We start from the raw sequence: 22,647 nt of genomic DNA, 5'->3' as shown, positions 1-22,647 counted from the left end.
CGACATTTAATCCTCGTGCCAAAGTAGCATAGAATTATAATATAGTAGAGGACCTGGCCCAATCGCCGTCCGCTATGTCGACGCTTGAGGTACCGCAAAATTGCCCCTCCCAAGAGCAAGCTTTATTATCAGCAATAGGAGGGATTGACCCAATGGATTCCAATCTTGTGGCCTTTGATCATAAAGGATATGACCCTCAGTTACCAGCTCAACTAGCTTTCCTTATTCAAGTGAAAGCCCTCAACAAAACTGTTCATCGAACAATTATTGATGAGGGGGCATCTACATGTATTATGTCGATGAGTTGCTGGAAAAATTTAGGCTCACCACCCTTGTCGAGATCGTCAACGACGTTAAAAGCATTTGATGGACGATCATACACTCCATACGGGATTTTAAATAACTTGCAAGTTGAACTAGGGGGTAAAACAGTAGAAATTGATGTTGAAGTAATTGATGGAAAACTCGATTACAACATCCTACTGGGAAGGCCCTGGATATATGCCATGGCCGCAGTTGTGTCGACCTACTTCAGGAAGATTGCATTTCCCTTTCAAGGAGGAATTACAGTCGTCGACCAACAAACTTTCCTCCCCGACAGTTCACAAGTTACGGGAAGCATTCCAATGATCCATGGAAGCAATCATTCGCTTCAAAATATTGGAGTAGGTCTCCTAAAAGACCCTGCCTTAATGGGTACTTTTGCCCTACCGCCTGCAAGTAATCTGGCGGAAGTGGCCACAGTGGAAACCTACAATAGGAAATCTTCTATATCTAATGGATTCGGAAGATTCCTAAACATTTTGTCAGCGTGGATCATCGCCCTAATAGAAATACTGTAAATACAGTGGGCACCGAGGACGGTTCTTATCTCATGTCAACCTCGTTAAAAAATGAAACAAGGAGTCATGAGGATAGTTCTTTTACTGTGTCAACCTCATTAAAAAATGAAACAAATCCCCTTTCCGAGTCTCAAAGGTAAACCTTCATTCCAACCACCGAGTTGAATGCAATGAAGCTTGGGGGGCATGCACCTCGATTTGCGTTATTATGCTGGGGGCATGCAAACTTATCGAGTAGTTTTAGCACAAAGTTCATGCTCGTTAAAAAATAAACGCAAGATCCGAGCAGTTTTAGCGCATAGTTCATGCTCGTTAAAAAATAAACATAAGTTTGAGCAGTGTTTTGGCGCATTCAAGCTCTTTAAAAAATGAACCCATCCCAGTAAATAACCATTGTGTATGTAACCTTATCTGCCATAAAAGCCTTGGTCGTGTTTGCATCGTCACCTCCACTTTTCATTTGGCCGATCGTTCACCTCCATATGATTGTTTACCCATTTTGAGGAACAGCTGCGAAGAGTGATTTCACCTAGCCATCCTTGTGACACTGCCGTGATTGGAGAATTCCAACCTGTACCTGGAATCAGCTGCTAACCCTGTTTATCACTCGTTCCTCAAAAGACGAGTCTTCTTTAAGCTCTTTTCAACTGACTCGTAAAATATGAAAAGATTGCCGAGTTTTGGCCTTCCAGCTCGTTAAAGCGACCGGAAGAGCTATCCCTCCTCTAGATTTTAATCTTTTTGGACCTGAGGGATTATTGCACAAAAAGATCGAGCGCTTGTTTTGTTCGGCTCGTTAAAACTATCGAAAACTCATCCCTTTTGTATTGTTTTATACTTTTTCGGACTTAAGGGATTAGATGACGAAAAATGAATTTTGGAGTTAACTTTATGTACCTTTTCAGACTCTCTAAAAATGAAAAGGACCGAGTTATCCTTGTCGTTAGACTCGTTAAAATCATTAAATAGCGACAAACTTGTCTTTAGACGAGAACGAGTTTCACTATCGCTAGGCTCGTTAAAACATAGCGATGGGCTTGCCCGAAGGGCAGGTTATAGAACAAGCATATGTTATCCTCCTCAAGCTTGACAAAAATAAAGAGGTACTGGTCAGCAATGACTGGGGAAAAATTGGGAGAAAACTAAAGAGAACTTTGATGGTAGCAGGTCGCTCTTGAACATGACACTTTTCCTCCGTACCACAATCGGGTTGGGTTGTTTCATTCACCGGTCACATCACCATGGTCTCGCCATACCATCCATATTTGGGGTAATGCTACCGATCCATCGCATCAGTGTCGCCATATGTTCAAGAGAAGTCGTTCAGAAAGAGTCAACCGGGTCCCATCCACTGCCATACATTATCCTTCATCCATTCATGACCGCCACCCTGAATCATATGTCACAGATCGTTTTCACCTCCATCAAAATCATTAGCTCCGTTCCGTGTCACTGATGTGGGATTCATTAAGGCCCTCCTTTGACGGATCGCTTCTTGTCGACATCAGCTCATTATCCAAGAAGTTGATCTAGGAACACCCCCTCAGTACTTTGAAGCTTGCATGCCTCAATGGTAGGTTTCTCACTTCCGGCAACAGGTATACATCAATGACCTTCGACCAGAAGATTTTGTGTGGTGTTCGATGCCAAGTCCTTTATTCACACCACGTGAATTGTACTGCAGTACCTTGAGGGTCATTATCATTATCGGTGATTCCTCTCGCGCTTGTTAATGGTTTACATCATTGACCGGTAATCAAGCGATGTCTTTCCATGTTCGACTTCAGCGCAATTCTCACATGGATCGACTTGTACTTAGAGTGAAGATCGAACGAGTTTGAAGACCCCGGATCTAGTTTCATCCATCCGGGCTGCGATATATATTCAGGAAAGATAAAGACATTTGTCATGTACATCATTGCAGCAGATGATCATCCTACTCAAAGGATGATAATTTCGCCAAAATTATCAGTTTACCATCAGACGATTGTCTGTGCTATGTACAAAAATGAATTTATAAACCTGAGCATGGGAATGCCCGCCTCAGCTAGATCATGAAAGCAGTATGAATCATAATGTATTGTATTGTATCTTATTACAGGTCTCCTCCCAGCAAATGGATGAACTTCGGACCCTCCTGGATAAAGCATTTCACCCGATAAATGGCCTCATACTTTAGGGGGCAACTGTTATAGACATTTTTGTGCCTTAGCATTGAGCATAAAAAGTCAATAATCTAAGGGATCCAAAGTCCCTAAACATGTGGTTCCTACCCCTAGAGGAACAAGGCTAACAAACCACAGCAATTCACAGAAGTTCTCCACCTGAAACTGCTCAAAAACAAGTCAATTCTGGATCATGTCAACTGCTCCACTGAGCATCTGCGCTGAATGTCAACTGCTCCATTGTCTACCTGCGTTGAATGTCAACTGCAACAAAGGCTACCTGCGCTGAGCCAGTTTGGACAAGTGGCAGGCTCATTCCTCAATGTGTCAATGCCCAGGAAGCTTCCAAAATGACACTTGTATCAAGGAATTCGATTGGTGATGAGTAAGAGGTTCCAAATCTCCAAGTGGAAGCAAGAACCTCCAAGTGGACTCAAGAACTGAGAGAGGGAGAGGACACTAGTCAGATCTCAAGCTGACTCATCCTCTCTCCAAAACATCTATATATGGATCTCTCCTCCATGAGATCTAAAGGCTGGAATTTTGTTATTGCAAAGAATTGCTGTTGGTTTGAGACTGGAATCATTGGGTGCTTAATGCTTTGAAGGGAGGTGAAGATAGGAATTCCATTCTGCTGGGAAGGAGATGCTGGATTGGAGCCCTCTGGGTTGTATCTCTTCCTGAACCTTGTTATTTATCAATAAAGCTATCTTGGTTTTCTCCTATATACTGATGTATCTTTGATGTATGATTGCATTAGTGTATTTGATTTATTTCTAATCCTGAATCATTTATGAATATGAATATCTACCTTTGTGTTGTGTTCTTCTCTTGTCTCAAGTAGCTGTCGCAAGTAGCTGTTCTCTTGTGATCTTGCAGGAAGGCAAGTAGCTGTTCTCTTGTGGTTTTGCGAGGAGGCAAGTAGCTATGAACATCCAAAGGAGAAGAGGATCTAGATCGAGGGACAAACGGAAGACACCGGTAAGTCCATTGATCTCTCTTCTTTCCCATTTCATAAAGGAAGAAACTAGAATAGCTGTCTCTATTTGTTGCTAAGGCACTGTCACACCTTAGGTGGATAGGATCGTCCTGCATAGGCATTTTTCCCCACAACAATATTTAATTCTTGTATGCTTTGCTAAGGATGATATCCTTTACATCTTTAGCTCAGTCAGTGTACTATTGAGTGAATTTTGCAACTTTTTGACATTCATGGTCAAGCTTGTTAGAGAGGAATAAATCATATCTCTAGTCTATTTATGTAAATCTATTTCATCTATAGGGTGGTTTTTCCTAGGGTCAAAAGATAGTATTGAAGTTTTCAAATCATCAGGAGTTTTTTATCCTTCAACCTTAGGCTCCAGAAAGGCCAGCTGAAATTGATGTTTCTCCAAATCTATAGCTGATGGGAGTCTACTCTTTGTGGAAGAAATTTGTCTCCATAATTGGGTATAAGCAATTGCTTTCATACTTTCATTTTTCTTCTTGATCTCCAAATATTTGGAAAATAGATTTGGAGTAGAAGAAGAAGAGGAAGGAGTAGAAGGAGTATATTGTTCTGATACTTCCCCTATCTGTTGATATTTGAATACAGGATCACTTGCAATTATAGTAGTTGATGTTGGTAATGAGATCTCAGAATATCTTGAATCTGACATGATTTCCTCTATTTCTCTGGTCTTATGTATTTTATATACACTAAATTGGTCAGTCTCCGACCCTGATACATTATTAAACGTTCTCTTCAACTCCTTTTCACTCATTGTGGGTGTAGTGGACACCTTTGTCTTCCCACTTTCAAGCTTTAAAAAGCTAGATGGAATGGATTTCTACCCCCTCAATTTTTACAACATCTACTGTTACAACATTCATTTTAATGGTATCTGTTTCAATAGTTTCAATAGTAGTAATTGTTATAGCCTCAAATATTACTGTAATTTCAACATTTTCAATAGTAATGGGTGTTACAACATCAACCATTACAATATTTTCAGCAGATTTAACATTGACATGCTATTATGGCATATGTTGTTACAACATCCGTTGTTACAACATGTGCTTCTCAATCCGTTGTTACCTATGTTTTTGCTTCTCAATTTGTTTTCTTGATCCCCCAAGTGTTGGTGCAGTGTTAGGTGGTCAAAACACCTCTTTGGCCGTCCACTTTCAAGCTTTGAAAAGCAAGATGAAATGAATTTTTGTTACAACATCCATTATTACAACATCTATTATGGCATCTGTTGTTCCAACATCCATTGTTACAACATCCATTGTTACAACATTCATTATTACAACATTCATTGTTACAACATTTGCTTCTCAATCCACTATTACTTATTTTTTTGCTTCTCAATTTGTTTTCTTGATCCCCCAAGTACTGGTGTAGTGTTGGGTGGTCGAAACACCTCTTTGGTTGCCCACTTTCAAGATTTGACAAGCAATATGAAATGAATCTCTAAGCATATGTTGTTACAACATCTACTGTTATGCCATCCATTGTAATGGTGACTATTTCAGTCGTTTCACTAGTATCAGTTGTTATAACATCAACTTTTATAGTAGTTTCAAAATTTTCAACAGTAATGGGTGTTACAATATCAACCGTTACAACATTTTCTGCAGATTTAACATTGACATGTTGTTATGGAATTTTTTGTTACAATATCTAATTCTTAGCGCTGTTACCTATGTTTATGCTTCTCAATTTATTTTCATAATCCCCCAAGTGCTAGTGTAGTGTTGGGTGGAAGAAACACCTCTTTGGCAACCCACTTTCAAGCTTTGAAAAGCAAGATGAAATGGGTTGTTGTTACAACATCCAATGTTACAACATCTCTTATGACATATGTTGTTGCAACATCTGCTATTACAACATTCACTGTTACAACATCTGCTTCTCAATCCATTGTTACCTATGTTTGTGCTTCTAAATTTGATTTCTTGATCCCCCAAGTTCTGGTGTAGTGTTGGGTGGCAGAAAAACCTCTTTGACTGCCTAGTGTCAAGCTTTGAAAAGCAAAATGAAATGGATTTGTACCCCCTATATTGATATAGCATATGTTGTTACAACATCCATTGTTAAAACATCTGTTGTTACACCATCTGATGTTACTTCATCTACTATAATCGTCACTGTTTTGGTAGTTTCAATAGTAGTAGTTATCAACTTTGATAACATTTTCAACATTTTCAATAGTAACGGGTGTTACGACATCAACTATTACAACATTTGCCGCATATTTAGCAATGACATGTTGTTATGGCATCTATTGTTACAACATCTGCTTCTCAATCTGCTGTTACCTATGTTTATGCTTCTCATTTTGTTTTTTTTAATCCCCAAAGTGATGGTGTAGTGTTTGGTGGCATAAACACCTCTTTGACTGCCCACTTTAAACTTTCACAAGCAAGATGAAATGGCTTGCTGTTACAACATTCATTGTTTTAACATCTGCTTCTCATTCCACTGTTACCTATGTTTGTGCTTCTCAATTTTTTTCTTGATCCCCAAGATGCTAGTGTAGTGTTGGGTGGCAAAAACACCTCTTTGGATTCCCACTGTCATGCTTTGAAAAACAAGATGAAATGACTCTCTACCCCCTCAATTTTAGGTGTCACATCTCCTTCAGGGCCACAAATTCAGTTGCTTTGATAACATATGATCCATAAACAGTATGCCTATGGCAGGTTTATCTCATCAACATGGATCATTCTAAAAATAAATATAAAGAAAAGAATGATGTCTCTAAAACTCAATGATTGTTTCCAATGCAATTCATTAATTAGTTGTCAATGCAATTCACATAAAAAAATAGAACTTTGTCAAGTCGAGTTCAAGGATCCTTTGTTAGTCCAAGTGAGTTAAAGAAATCAAATTGATGAAAATGTGGAACACACTTTAAGGTTTCTTTGAATGAAATTTTACAACCACTTTATGCTATTATCACAACATTAGTTATTTACGAAAAGGAACTAACATATTCATTATACATATTTAAATAGAAGAATGACACAAAAAGTGACTTACAAAGACAAGAAACACATGCCGTAGCTAACATACATGTGGAATCACTTTGAAATCTTTATTAATACTCGAATTAAATCCTTAGTACATTACACAACTACACATATGATCTCCAGGGTGAAATTCGGATCCCACATCCGGTCCCTTAGTCTTCTTTTAAATAAAAATTACATTGGATGACAGTTATGAAATATATCAACTACCTAAATGCTTTTAAGTACTAAATTTTTTTAAAACACTTAACAACTATTACAAAATTACAAAAAGAAATGATTTAAATTTCTTAAAGGTAAATCATTTGGACTTTCAGGACTCTTGCCCTTTTAATATATATGCTTCTTTTGATGTAGTCCTAAGCTCAATAAATTGAACATTTTGTGGAGTGAAAAGAATTTGGAACTTATTCCAAAGTGATAAATTAGGAAGTGGACATTGGATCATCCTACTGTTAGCCATTCACAGATTGGTTAACTTGGTGTAGCTCGAATTTCTAGTAAATAAGGTATTTATTTTCCAAAGTATTTGAACACCCCTTTGCAAATAGTTGACTATTGTTGACCCCTTTAAAACTACAGTCTTTTCATGTGAAGAATTAATTTTTCTTTTAGTTTCTACTAATATCATTTTATATTTCTCCAAGGAAATAAGGTTTCCATGTTGATCCAAACAAGTTGGAAGTCCTGCTCTAATCCTTTTGTCAAAGTTGGAATTGAAGTATGCCACTTATTCTTTAACCTCATCCATTCTGCTCTCTTCTTGATTTCTATACATATTTCTTTGAATGATAACTATCCTATCTGAAATGTCCATAGCTCTCAGATCTTAAGAGGATTTGACATTCAAATAATCAATGATTTTCTTTGCTAGTAGTACGCTCTCCTATGCTTGATTTTTATTTTTATAAATAATTACCTCAGAAGCCTTAATCATAGATTTTTCTTCCACAATGACATTCATATTCTCCCAAACTTCTCAAATTTTTTTAATTATTTCGTCCCATATGATATACCTTGCTTGGATTAAATACATGTTTCCTTTTAACTTCTTCTTCAATGCTTTTATTTCTTCACATTCTGACTTGTGTTTTGCATTCTCAATTTCCATATTAAGATAACTTTATTTATGTTTCAACTGTTCTCTAGTATAATTTAGATCCTTCTATAGCTTCTTTACTTCATATTTCGATATCTTTAATTTTGTCATGAATCTAGTCAGCTTTTTAGTTGGGTCCTGAGAATTCGCTGATGCTACCACAATGCACACATGCTTTTCCATTCTTCGCAAAAGTTCTACATTATGTTGTTTAAGGGCTGCAACTTCTTGGTTTCTGTCCAATAATTATTTAGTTAGAATCTATTTCTCTTTCTCCACCTAAACTAATTCAAGTGTCTGCACATGCTCCACTGCAGGAATTTTTAATTTTTCCTTAAAGTTTGAACCTCTGATTCTTCACTTTGAATCAGAGCTTGGATGGATTCTCTGTCTTCAAGGTTTATTCCAAGTTTAAAAATTAAATTCTTATATTCCTAATTTTGAGTATGAAGGTCTCTGGAATTTTTCGTTTCTTACTTGAGCTATTAAACTACCTTTTCCAGAAGTGCTTCTGCTTTGTTGGCTGCTAGAGAAGTTTAACTGAGATCACTAAATTAATTCTCCTATTTTGCTGTGCCGATTATTTTTTCTGGGAGAGGAATATCTTTGGTATTGAAAAATAAATTTAGTCTTGAAATATACACTAGAGGAAATGAATTGGGACAATAGATGAGTGACTAAAAACTTAAACTAGTTCCTCTCAATATCCATGGTTGAGAGGATCCTCGTTTGATAGCTAGAGACTTTTTGGGCCTCTAATTATCCTACATATTTTCTTCTCATTGTTATATTTGTCTCTTTAATCTACTGAAGGTCCCTTTGTAAAGTATTTAGAGGAAAGTCTCCTCTTCTGTAGGATTTAGAGATGGAGATGAATTCCTTATACCCCCCAATTGCATCTGGAATCCAATTTCATTTGAAGGCTTCTCTATTGAATTTGAAACTTCTATCTCTTCTACCTGAATTTTTTCCTTTTTGCTAGATTAAAAGCTTTCTATGTCAATGTCCATGAATTTTGAAACACTTCTTTCTAATCTCTTCTCTCTAGGAAGAGGGGTTTCCACATTTAAACCTTGTTGTGGCTCCTCTATACCAAAAATTTATAACTTTTCTAATTTTGGTCTTGCCTTATGAGTGTACATGGAACATGGTATTTCTACTCTTCTTTTAGAGATCATTTGACGCGGGTCATAATTCCATCTTTCCCCTTGTTCAAAATTCAATTCCTGCATCATAGTTTCAATATCCTATGTATATTTTTTATTATTTACAATAAATGTACCCATTTTTCTAGGCAGCTTGAATAAAAACCACATCCTAGTTGGGACAAAGTGGACTTGATCCACATTCAAAATTTGTCTCACAAATTATAGAGCAAAAATACTCATGGGTGTAAATGTAGGGATTTTTTATGGTGGAATATCTGCACCATATATCCTTATCTCCAAATAAACCTAAAATATATACTAGTCACCAACCCTAAGATCTCTGCTTAATTGCAAAAATTATTTACTCTGTGGAAGGATTTTGGGGGCAGGCAGGTCATTGATAATTTTGTATGCAACTAACATAAAAAAGGATATGTAAAATGAGAATCCTTCACTATTTTCCTTTTTCCTGACTATATCAATCTAGTTGATGACAATTTGCTTCTACTTATTTGGATCCACAATATTTAATCCCAATCCCTTAAATTGATCTACATGATGGTAAAGGAATAAGTAAACAAGAAAGGATGGGTATCTAGAACAACCAATGATACTGAAATTATGAAAATGGAGGTTAACAACATGTTCCCAGTGAGATGGAATATCTAATATAACATTTGGTTGCATTATAAATTGAAAGAACCCCAAAGCTTGGAATTGATGGTCACAGTACCATCTTTTCCTAATACACTCATAATACCTGAAAGAACTCGCTTAACAACTTTAGTGTAACACCCTCCTCCCACATCCACTCAAGTAACCATGCCAACCGGGGTAAACATGAGACAAGAGGCTACTATGATCAGATTCGACCTCCTATGTGACCTTAAGGAAGTGGAATCAATGGAACATCACACACAGTCATCCAACATCATCAATAGAACCCTCAGGAGACAACAAGTGAACCACTTAGATATTCTGTCCTTGAGTTCCACTATTGTTCTAGATCTCTTAGGCCATAGTCGCTCTCATGCCATGGGCAAGGGAGAGACCAGAAACCCAAAGTCGCTCTCATAGGCTTTCCTGCCAATGACCAGAGACAAAACTTTCCAGTTCTATGCCATCGACCTCAGGATTTAAGCCACTCTTTCAGGTCTAGAGCCCAGGTCACTACCCAGAATGGACTGATAGCTTGAAATCAGTAAAAGTACAGGGAAACAATGATGCAAAAGAAATAAAATGAACAAGACTATAACTAGACTCCTACTAGCCATGACAAACATTTCATCAAACATATAATCAACATATAACCTACAGGTGAAAACAACAGAATTAAGTGTAGGGATCTCATACTTATATGAGAATCACTATGAAACATTGTTCCCTCATGTTAATTTATGAATTATCCTCTATTAGGTCATAGATACATTATCCATTCATATACAAGTAAAAGCATGTTGAGATCCATACATAACTATTGTAATAAAAATTACATATAACCAACATAATAGGAACATAAATACCATAAACATATCAGTCATAAAAAATCCATATATACATCAGTGCATTTACACATGAAAACCAAGGGAATGAATTTCTCATTAATGAATGTAATGAACCAATAGGAGATGGGACTACCACGTTCCACCAGAACATAGATTGGCTAAGCCAAGTTTCTCTTTAGCTAATCACCCCCATGCCATATTCCAAGAATAAATGTGGGACTCTTAGAGCACACAAAAAACACCAATCAACATGGATGCCACCAGAGTTCTCTGCCTACATTGTGAGGAATTTGTGTGCCTCCTAGTCTCTCAGGATTTACCATGCATCCACAGTCTGATCCATGGATCACTAGGTCCTGCACTAAGACATACTCTCCAAGATTTATCGTGCATCCCATCCCAGGATCACTAGGCCTAACAGAGAGAAAATCCACCTCTTGGCTTTACTGTATATCCCACCATTAACCAGAAAGGATTCCTAGGCCCACCGAGGCACACAATTTGGCTTTACCACAACCCATAGTCTGGTTCAAGGGTTACTAGGCTAGTGGCTCCATGATCCTTATTTTGGTTTAGGGACCACTCAGACCATGTGTTTGTCAATTCAGAGATCCACCTCACTCAACTTTGAATCCAATATGGCCATCCCACATAAATCGAATGAGAGAACCCATCTCATCAAAGCTATTAGGAAATGGTAAGGCTAGGTTGAAAATACTGTCACACCTGGAAAAACCTATGCCATGGTATAAAAGTGTTGGGTGTGGAGCCTGATTATGTTCTTTATTCATAGGTATTGCTGCATTGGACCTCAATTCGTAATATGGCTGTTTATTAGGCGAAGATATGACGATAGAAGTTATGTTTAGTTTAGGGTTTTTTTTCCCTAGAAGGAAACCCCTCGCTATATATGAGGGAATTGTACTGTGTCTATGTAGATCTGTATTCTGAGTGAGAAAGAGAGAGGAGATTGTGTGAGAGTGAAGAGGGAATTACAACGGATCTGCTGTAGGTTGTATCTCTTCAGTTTGCTGGATAATATAAAAGGAAGGGCTGGCTGTTCCTCTATGGACGTAGCCCAAATTAGGTGAACCACGTATATCTATGTCTCTCTTATTTTATGTGTTTTATGTGTTTATATTTCAATAATATATTTTATGTGTTCCATTGCTTTGTAATATACAATTTTCTAACAACTGGTATCAGAGCCGAAGCTCCATTTGGCTGATAAACGCGTAGGAGAGAAGGGTTCCTGGTTCAAGTGGGAGAAATGGCGGAAGATGGTAGGTTTAAGGTCAAAAAATTTAACGGCCAAAACTACCATTTGTGGAAGATGCAGATGCAAGATTATCTATATCAGAAAGATCTGTACCTACCATTGACGGGAAAGACAAAGAAGCCAACAAGTATGACAGACACAAAATGAGATATTCTTGACAAAACGAAACTTGGAACAATATGGTTGTGCCTAGTGGTGTCGGTAGCCTTTAAAATCTCAAAGGAAATGACAACAGAGGGTTTAATGTCAGCATTGGCCAAATTATATGAAAAACCATCGGCCTCAAATAAGGTATTTCTTATGAAGCGTTTATTTAATATGAGGATGTCAGAAGGTGGATCTATCGCTGATCATTTAAATGAATTTAATACAGTTACAAGTCAATTAAGTTTTGTAGGGGTAACTTTTGATGATGAAGTTAGGGATCTGTTATTTCTATTCTCATTGCAGAAAGTTGGAATGGTTTAGTTATGGCCATTAGTAACTCTGTTTATGGATCTAGTACTTTAAAGTTTTATGTTGTTGTTGGTGCAATCCTTAGCAAGGAAATGCGATGGAAAATCTTCGGTGAGACATCAGTTAATGCTTTGATTGCAGAGAATAGAGGAAGAAAAATGGAAACAGGAAAGACCCCAGGATATCACAGTAAGTCAAGTAAAGGCATATCTAAGTCCAGATTGGGGATAGTGTGTTGGAAATGTGGGAAGAAAGGACACCTGAAGAAGGACTACAAGTCTCGGAAGGGAAAAGAAGGAAATGCACAACAAGAAAATAATCATGAAGCGAATGTGACACGTGATGTGTTGCAATATGCTTTGATTCTTTCATTAGAAAATATTATTGATGCCTGGTTGGTAGATTCAGGGGCCTCATTCCATGCCACACCTCATAGGAAACATTTTCTCGATTATGTTCAAGGAGATTGTGGATAGGTTTGATTGGGTGATGATAAAGCCTGTAAAATCATTGGAACATGTATAGTTTTCATAAAACAACATAATGAAAATAAATGGATATTGAAGGAGATAAGGCACGTTCTAGATTTGAAGAAAAAATTGGTTTCAACAACAAAGTTGGGAGGTGAAGGTTGTGTAACTACTTTTATAGATAAAACCTGGAAGGTCACTAAAGGATCCCTGGTAATAGAAAAAGGAGAAAAGGTTGGTACATTGTAATTATGCAATGGTATTTCTAGTTTTGTTAATGCTTTAACCTCTACTGGAGAAGATACAACATTGTGGCATCATAGGCTTGGGCACATGAGTGAGAAGAGGATGCAGATTCTTCACTCAAGAAATTTGTTGCCAAGTTTGAAGCATGCTGATTTAAAATTATGTGAGAATTGTGTTTATGGAAAATAAAAGAGAGTCAGATTCCTCAGAGTTGGGAAAGAAAAGAAGAGCAAAAAATTAGATCTTGTGCATACAGATGTATGGGGTCCTGCTCAAGTATCATCTCTTGGTGGCTCTCGTTATTATGTTACTTTTATTGATGATAAAACCAAAAAAACATGGATTTATTGTATTCGAAATAAATCTAATGTATTTGATATTTTCAAGAAATGGAAAGTTTGGTTGAAAACAAGACATGAAAAAGGTTGAAGTGTCTTAGATCAGACAAGGGAGGTGAATATTGCAGAAAAGAGTTTGATAGGTACTATTTAGAGAATGGAATTTGTAAAGAGAAGACAGTTCTAGGAACACCACAAGAAAATGGTGCATCAGAAAGGATGAATAGGACAATCATGGAGCGTGCAATGTGCATGATATTGCATGCATGATTGCCTTTACAATTTTGGGCAGATGCTGTAGATACTACTGTTTATCTAATAAATAGAGAGCCTTAAAGTTCCTTGGATGGTGGTATTCCAGAGGAGGCATGGACTGGTAAAAAGGTAAACTACTCATTTTTAAAGACTTTTGGTTGTGAAGCCTTTGTCCACATTAATAAAGAAAATAGAACAAAGCTTGAGGAAAAATCAAAGAAATGTACCTTTATTGGATATGGTGTTAATGATTTTGGTTATCGCTTTTATGATTATGAAAAACAAAAAATCATTAGGAGTAGAGATGTCATATTCAATGAAAAGGTTTTGTATAAGGATTAGATGTAGGAAAAGAAACACGAAAAAGAAAACAGAGAATACACAGTTCTTGATGATATCATATAAAACGTGAAGAAGCCTGAAAATCATAATGATCAACAGCCATAGCAACCACAACAACAAGCACCTCAAACACCTGAAAGTGGTGTTAGAAGATCTACTAGGATAAGTAGACCCCTTGAATGATACTCTCCTTCATTATATTATGTATTGTTGACTAATTCTAGTGAACTAGAATGTTATGAAGAAGCAGTGCAGGTAGAAACCAAGAAGAAGTGGGAGCAAGCCATGAAAGAAGAGATGGGCTCCTTAGCACATAACCAGACTTGGTACTTAGTCAGGTTTCTTGCAGGTAAAACATCATTGCAGAATAAATGGGTTTACAAGTGTTATAGACATTTTTGTGCCTCATAGCTCTAAGCATGAAATGTCCATAAACCAAGGGCTCCTAAGTCCCTAAAAGTGTTGTTCTTACTCCTAAAGGAACAAGGTCAACAAATTACAGCTTCTCCCAGAAGTTCTCCACCAGAAACTGCTCAGAATAAGTCAAATCAGGATCATTTCAGCTGCTCCACTAGCCAAGTGCGTTGCATAGCACCTAAGTCCACTAGCTAGGTGCGTTGCAACGCACCTAAATGCACTACCAAGGTGCGTTGCAACGCACCTAAATGCACTACCAAGGTTCGTTGAGTGGGAAATGACAAGTGGCAGAGTCATTCCACGAGGTGGAGAGACAATGGAAGCTTTCAGAATCTTCTCCAATGACACTTGCCTCACTGAATTTGACCAAGGATGAGTAAGAGGCTTTCAGTCTCCAAGTGGAAGCAAGAACTGATAGAGAGAAGCCACTAATCAAATCATGGGCTGACTCATCCTCCTTGCATACATCTATATATGGATCCCTCATCCCAGAGATCCGGAGGCTGGAATTTTGCACATTGTAAGGAATTGCTGTTGGTTTGAGATACATATCAGAGAATTGGGTGATCTATGCTTTGTTGGGGTTGAAGAAGGGATTTCTTTGCTGGGAGGTTGATGCTGGGTCAGGAATCATCGGTTGTAACTCCTCCTGGATCTTCTTGTATATCAATAAAACTATTTGATTTTCTTCTCCATGCTTGTGTTTCATTGATGCTTGTTACATTTGTATGGTTAACTTAAATCTGATCCTAAGTTATTTGTGAATATAAACCCATGTCTTTGTATAGTTTCCTTCTTCTGTGATCTTACAGGTACTTGGTGAAGCTGGGCAAGTGAGAGAGCAAGTAGCTGGAAGCTGTCAAAGAGGAGAGAGATTGGATCAAAGGACTAGCGCAAGACACAGGTTGGTTCATCCTATTCCTCTTTGTTTATAGTTCATAAAGAAGAATACAAAAGTAGTTTTCTCTGTTTGTTTCTAAGGTAGCTGTCACACCTTAGTGGGATAGAGTAGTTCTAAATAGACACTTTTCCCGATAACAAAATGGCGACTCCGCTGGGGATCGTGTCTAGTTAGTTTGTTTGTGTTTCTCTTGTTGTTTGTTTCATAAACTTAGAAGTAGCAATCGAACTGCATTTGCCATTAACAAATGCAAAGTAGACATCTGCTGCTTCAATCCATTCACTGGATCTGTTTATGATTTGAACAGCTGATTCATAAACTAACTGATTTCCCTTGTGATAGCTCTTAGAACCCCCCTTAGATCTACCTCTGATTGTGCATTATTGATTGCTTTTACTCAGCCAAAAACCAAAGATTAAACTGCAAACCGTGACCCAGAACCCGGATAGAACTCTCGTTTCTGCCCTAGTGCAGGCTCTGTGAAGAGGTTCTGCATTTCAATGCACTTCCCGAGAGGGCTACCTGCGCTGCAATGCAGTTTCTCTGTGTAACAAGTGTGCTGATCAGCCTAGCCTTGTGCAGCTGAGGTTCTTTGCTTCATTTTTTCCAGTTTTGTCTCTGATTTTTGCAGCCTGTGATCAGTATTTCACTGTTTCAAACCCCTTTTCCTTACTGATATTCCGCCTCAATTGTACAAAAGAAACTGTAGATGTTTTTATGTGTTTGTTGCGTCGTTTACAGTTTTCCATTGCAAAAGTAGAATAGTCGTACTGTCGTCCTTTGATTTAGATCTGTTGCAAGTGTCGATTTTGATCATAGGAGAAAGTTTATTTGCTGTTGATAGTCGATTATGCTTTTAATTTTGCCTTTGGTTTGAATTTGTGACTTTCTAGTGTCGAAACGAGTATTTATTTCAAAATCATAAAGTGTCGTAATCATCTCTACCTTTTGATTTCAAAAAGAAGCTTGTTTGTGTTTGTTGCTTGAAAGAAAATTCAGATTTGTATAACAACTTTCTTTTTAGGCATCAATATTAAGAAAGTGAAAAACAAATACATGCATGTGCATTTGCATATTGGCAGTCTGTTTGGCTTGATTTAGGAAAGTGCATTTATAGTGTGCTCTTTGCTCTTTGCGAAAAGATTGTGTCTTTCTTTTCCCCTAGTAGCTAGGATTTTCATTGCTGAAAAGAGATAAAAGTTTGTTTATCATCTTTAGATTGCATTTTAGGAATTACATCTACATCTCGTGGTGATCCCAAAAGGCAAACTTCATAAGAAAGATCAACTTCAAATAAATTCAATGAACCTAACAACGCTTTGGAACTTAACGCACAACATTTAGAGGTCTAGGCTAGAGACGTATTCCAGCATCGTAAAGCCTGGTAACTGTTGTCCTCACTGATGGTTGGGTGATTCCTCCACTTTGAGACGATAAGTGCCAGTACGGACTTGTGCTCCCACGTACCGTCGAGTATATATTGGGAGACCCCTATAGGCTTAAACCCTTTATCCATAGGAAGCCATGTCAGCCACCCTACTGATCGCAATGCACCGAACACAGCATTCGGGAAGATTGACTGCCGTACCGTAAAAAGTATTATGCAGTTTTGCGATTGGTTTGGTACTCCCTCTACCTAGACCTCCAGAGCAGTCCCTTTCGTTCCTTTTCAGACTCCTTAACGGAAAAGGTCCATCTGAGCACTTGTCACTTCAGGCTCATTAAAAATCGAAGGAGACTAGAGTCATCTTTTGTTTTTTCTCGACTCTTAAAAACTGAAAAAAACAAGTTGTGTCAAAGCATGTTAAAATTTATTTTAAATGGAATATTCATACCTTTTTCCTACGTTGATCTTGGGTTGAGATAATGGAGCCTACCAACCAAGGAATTCCCCTTGGTGGAAATCCTAGTCCCTTCTCCTCTTGGGGAGATGTTGGTGCGCCCCATATGGCCACATTGTCGCTTCCAGGACTGAAAATTGGCTTGCCAGTATGGCTCTTCTCAACCAATGTCGTTCAGAACACCACCATTCCTGAACAATCGAATCAGCAATTAGACGAGTCCAGAGTTGCCCACTAGCCTTCTACTTCCTATAATTCTTCCTCTCCTCCTTCCTCTTCGCTTGATGGAACTGGTAAAGCTAAAAGCCATGTTCCTAAGGAGAAGAAGGAAAAGAAGAAGAAAGAGAAGAAGAAGAAGGAGCCAAAGGTGAATGGGGGAAAACGAGTGTCGTCTAACGAAAATCCACACACTGCACCGACCAGGCCTAAATCGCCATGTGTCATTTGCAAAGGATACCACCTTCACAGAGATTGTCCTTGCATCCCTCGGATACTAAGGGACTGGTCTCCTCGTTTGCACAACCTGGTGTCGTCAACCTCTGGTGATCATGTTGAAAGCACACCGTCAACTAGTGAAAGTGAATCCCCAGGACAAAAAGGGAAAGCTAGATTTCCTTGTAAACTGTGCGAAGGCAATCATGCCCTCCACCGTTGTCCCTTCTTAGATGAAGCTAAAAGAGTTTTGGATGATTGTCCGGTTTCACTGTTACGACTTCCTCCTGGATATAAAAAACTCTTGGCAAGTCCGTCACTAGTTGAGAATCGAACTGGCCCGCTCAGGTGGTCGGCTGAAGCGCCTATCATTGAAGATAAACCAACTGAATCCATACCAGACGAAAGTCAAAAGGTCGAGGCAGCAGTTGACCCGGTCTTGCCTTCAGAGGTTTTATCTTCAGATGGTACAGTCACTGAAGAGAATAAGGATGACACCGTCCAAATTCTCTTTATCAACACAGACTCCGACGAACATGGGGGCAATCCACCCGTTCCTTTACCGCAGGAAGGAAGTTCGTCAGAGCCATACCCGGTCGTCTATTCGGTCCCACCTCCAAGCAACCTAGTTGTCTCCTTCGACTGGAATCAACTAGGCAGACCCCGCCTACCAGCAAGCATACCATTCCGAATTATCGTTCAAATATATAGAATGGTCATGGCTGGTACCATCATAGATGAGGGGGCTTCTGTGAGTATCCTTTCCTCTACTGCTTGTAAAGCGCTTGGTTCGCCATTGCTTTTGCCTGAGATGAGAAATCTGACAGGCTTTGATAAAGGAACCAGTCGACCTTTAGGGATCCTTCCCGATGTGCCCATAACATTGAGAAGGAAGACAGTTCGCATGAACGTAATGGTAGTTCAAGGACCCTTGGATTATAACCTACTCCTTGGACGAGACTATATTTATTGCATGGGAGCCATTGTCTCCTCACTCTTTAGAGTAATTTGCTTTCCGCACGAAGGAAGAGTGGTCAAGCTCGTGGACCAGCTTTCATTTCCCGGATCGCGCATAGCAAATAGTCATATACCGTCCCTAAATGGTCTCTTCACGCAAGAAATGTCTCAATCCCCAGTCCGTCCTCCCGATAAGCGCGAGTAATTCGGAGTGATATGACTGAAACCCAGGGGGCATGCATCCTGGTCTGCTTCGGTAGGAAAACTTCGGGTATAGAGTAGGTTTCTGCGGGAGAATATGCCTAGTCTGTACCCCCGTCCGTGATTGGAAGAGGGGGTTATTCTAGTACAGGATTCTCTTGTCAAAGTTATGTGAGTTGGCGAGCGTCGCCACTCACCTTTGTTTATCTTGATAGACATCGCCGAAGAAGTGTTTTGTTTGCTGTGTGAATAGAACAATCTTTGGGTAACCCGTAAGAGGTAGGCCTCTCTCGGTAAAACAAATGTTTTGGCGTAAGTGAAGTAGAGGTAACTTTGAAACTCTGTTTTATACCTGGGGGCATGCAAACCTTTTGGAGTGCAAGCGATGGGCGGCTATTTATTTTTTAAATTTTTAGGACCTCTAACCCTTTAAACTCGTAGGATTAGTCGTCACCTAACTTGCATAAAGAAAGGATGTGGGGCAAAACTCTAAAATTTTCCGTTTTTATATGAGACATTCTTATCATATGACTGGATTAATTGAGTAGTGTTTACCGCGAGGTTCAAGCTCGTTAAAAAATAAACCTGGACCGAGCAAATGTTTCCACCTGCGTTTAAGCTCGTTAAAAAATGAACTATCCCCTGGTAAATAACCACCGTGAATGTAGCATTTCAGCCATTAAAGCCTTGGTCGTGTTTGCACCGTCACCTCCACTTTTCCATTGGCCGATCATTCACCTCCATTTGTTTGTTTACCCATTTTGAGGAACAGCTGCGAAGAGTGATTTCACTAGCCATCCTTGTGACATTGCCGTGATTGGAAAATTCCAAACCTTACCTGGAATCAGCTGCTACCCATTTCATCACTCGTTCCTCAAAAGACGAGTCCTCTTTAAGATCTTTTCTGACTTGTAAAATATGAAAAGATTGCCGAGTTCTAGCCTTCCAGCTCGTTAAAGCGATAGGAAGTGCTATCCCTCCTCTAGATTTTAATCTTTTTGGACCTGAGGGATTATTGCACAAAAAGATCGAGCGCTTGTTTTGTTCAGCTTGTTAAAGCTAATCGAAAATTCATCCCTTCTGTATTGTTTTATACTTTTTCGGACTTAAAGGATTAGATGACGAAAAAGGAATTTTGGAGTTACCCTTACGTACCTTTTCAGACTCTCTAAAAATGAAAAGGACCGAGTTATCTTTGTCGTTAGACTCGTTAAAAAGATTAATAGCGACAAAATTGTCTTTAGACGAGAACGAGTTTCACTATCGCTAGGCTCGTTAAAAGATAGCGATGGGTTTGCCCGAAGGGAAAATTATAGAACAAGCATATGTTATCCTCCTCAAGCTTCACAAAAATAAAGAGGTACTGGTCAGCAATGACTGGGGAAAAATTGGGAAGAAAACTCAAAGAATCTTTATTGGTAGCAAGTCGCTCTTGAACATGACACTTCCACTCCGTGCCCGAGTCGGGTTGGGTTGTTTCATTCACCGGTCACATCGCCATGGTCTCGCCATACCATCCACATTTGGGGTTAATGCTACCAATCCATCACATAAGTGTCGCCGACATGTTCAAGAGAAGTCATCCAGAAAGGCCACCTGTGTCCCACCCACTACCATACATTATACTCCATTCTTTCATGACCGCCACCCTGAACCATATATCATCAGATCGTTTTCACCTCCATCAAAATCATTTGCTCCGTTCCGTGTCATTGATGTGGGATTCATTAAGGCCCTCCTATGACGGATCACTTCTTGTTGACATCAGCTAATTATCCAAGAAGTTGATCTAGGAACACCCCATTCAGTACTTTGAAGCTTGCATGCCTCAATGGCAAGTTTCTCACTTCCGGCAACAGGTATACATCAATGACCTTCGACCGAAATATTTTGCGTGGTGTTCAACGCCAAGTCCTTTATTCACAACACGTGAATTGTACTGCAGTACCTTGAGGGTCATTATCATTATCGGTGATTCCTCTCGCGCTTGTTAACAGTTTACATCATTGACTGGTAATCAAGCGATGTCTTTCCATGTTCGACTTCAAAACATTTCTCACATGGATCGACTTGTACTTCGAGTGAAGATCGAATGAGATTGAAGACCCCGGATCTAGTTTCATCCATCCGGGCTGCGATATATATTCAGGAAAATAAAGACATTGAAATGTACAGCATTGCAGCACAGATAATCATCCTACCAAAAGGATGATGACTCTATCAGAATCATCAGTCTACCATCAGACGATTGTCTATCCTATGTACATGAAAATGAATTTATAAAGCTGAGCATGGGAATGCCCGCCTCAGCTAGATCATGAAAACAGTATGAAGATAATTTATTGTATTGTATCTTATTACAAGTCTCCTCCCAGCATTGAAAGAACTTCGGATCCTCCTAATAAAGCATTTCACCCGATAAACGGCCTCATACTTTAGGGGGCAACTGTTATAGACATTTTTGTGCCTCACAGCTCTAAGCATGAAATGTCCATAAACCAAGGGCTCCTAAGTCCCTAAAAGTGTTGTTCTTACTCCTAAAGGAATAAGGTCAACAAATTACATCTTCTCCCAGAAGTTCTCCACCAGAAACTGCTCAGAATAAGTCAAATCAGGATCATTTCAGCTGCTCCACTAGCCAAGTGCGTTGCATAGCACCTAAGTCCACTAGCTAGGTGCGTTGCAACGCACCTAAATGCACTACCTCGGTGCGTTGAGCGGGAAATGACAAGTGGCAGAGTCATTCCATGAGGTGGAGAGACAATGGAAGCTTTCAGAATCTTCTCCAATGACACTTGCCTCACTGAATTTGACCAAGGATGAGTAAGAGGCTTTCAGTCTCGAAGTGGAAGCAAGAACTGACAGAGAGAAGCCACTAATCAAATCATGGGCTGACTCATCCTCCTTGCATACATCTATATATGGATCCCTCATCCCAGAGATCCATAGGCTGGAATTTTGCACATTGTAAGGAATTGCTGTTGGTTTGAGATACATATCATAGAATTGGGTGATCTATGCTTTGTTGGGGTTGAAGAAGGGATTTCTTTGCTGGGAGGTTGATGCTGGGTCAGGAATCATCGGTTGTAACTCCTCCTGGATCTTCTTGTATATCAATAAAACTATTTGAGTTTCTTCTCCATGCTTGTGTTTCATTGATGCTTGTTACATTTGTATGGTTAACTTAAATCTGATCCTAAGTTATTTGTGAATATAAACCCATGTCTTTGTATAGTTTCCTTCTTCTGTGATCTTACAAGTACTTGGTGAAGCTAGGCAAGTGAGAGAGCAAGTAGTTGGAAGCTGTCAAAGAGGAGAGAGATTGGATCAAAGGACTAGCACAAGACACAGGTTGGTTCATCCTATTCCTCTTTGTTTATAGTTCATAAAGAAGAATACAAAAATAGTTTTCTCTGTTTGTTTCTAAGGTAGCTGTCACACCTTAGTGGGATAGAGTAGTTCTAAATAGACACTTTTCCCGATAACAACAAGTTGAATGAAGAAGATGGAGGTAGAAAAAGGTATAAAGCTAGAGTTGTGGTGAAGGGGTTTGCACATAACGAGGGTATAGAATTTGATGAGATATTTTATTCTGTTGTTAAAATGACTTCAATCAGAACTATTTTAAGTCTAGAAGTGGTTGAAGATTTGCATCTTGAGCAGTTAGATGTAAAGACTGTTGGAAATAATATTGAGAGGGGGGATGAATAAGTATTATCAAATTCTTTTTTCAATA

The sequence above is a fragment of the Pinus tabuliformis genome, chromosome 3_2, assembly GCF_031772625.1.
Source record: "Pinus tabuliformis cultivar Carrire ecotype Pingquan chromosome 3_2, CPIR1, whole genome shotgun sequence".
NCBI classification, from domain to species: domain Eukaryota; kingdom Viridiplantae; phylum Streptophyta; class Pinopsida; order Pinales; family Pinaceae; genus Pinus; species Pinus tabuliformis.
The sequence above is the reverse complement of the archived record's forward strand: the minus strand, read 5'-3'. Positions refer to the sequence as shown.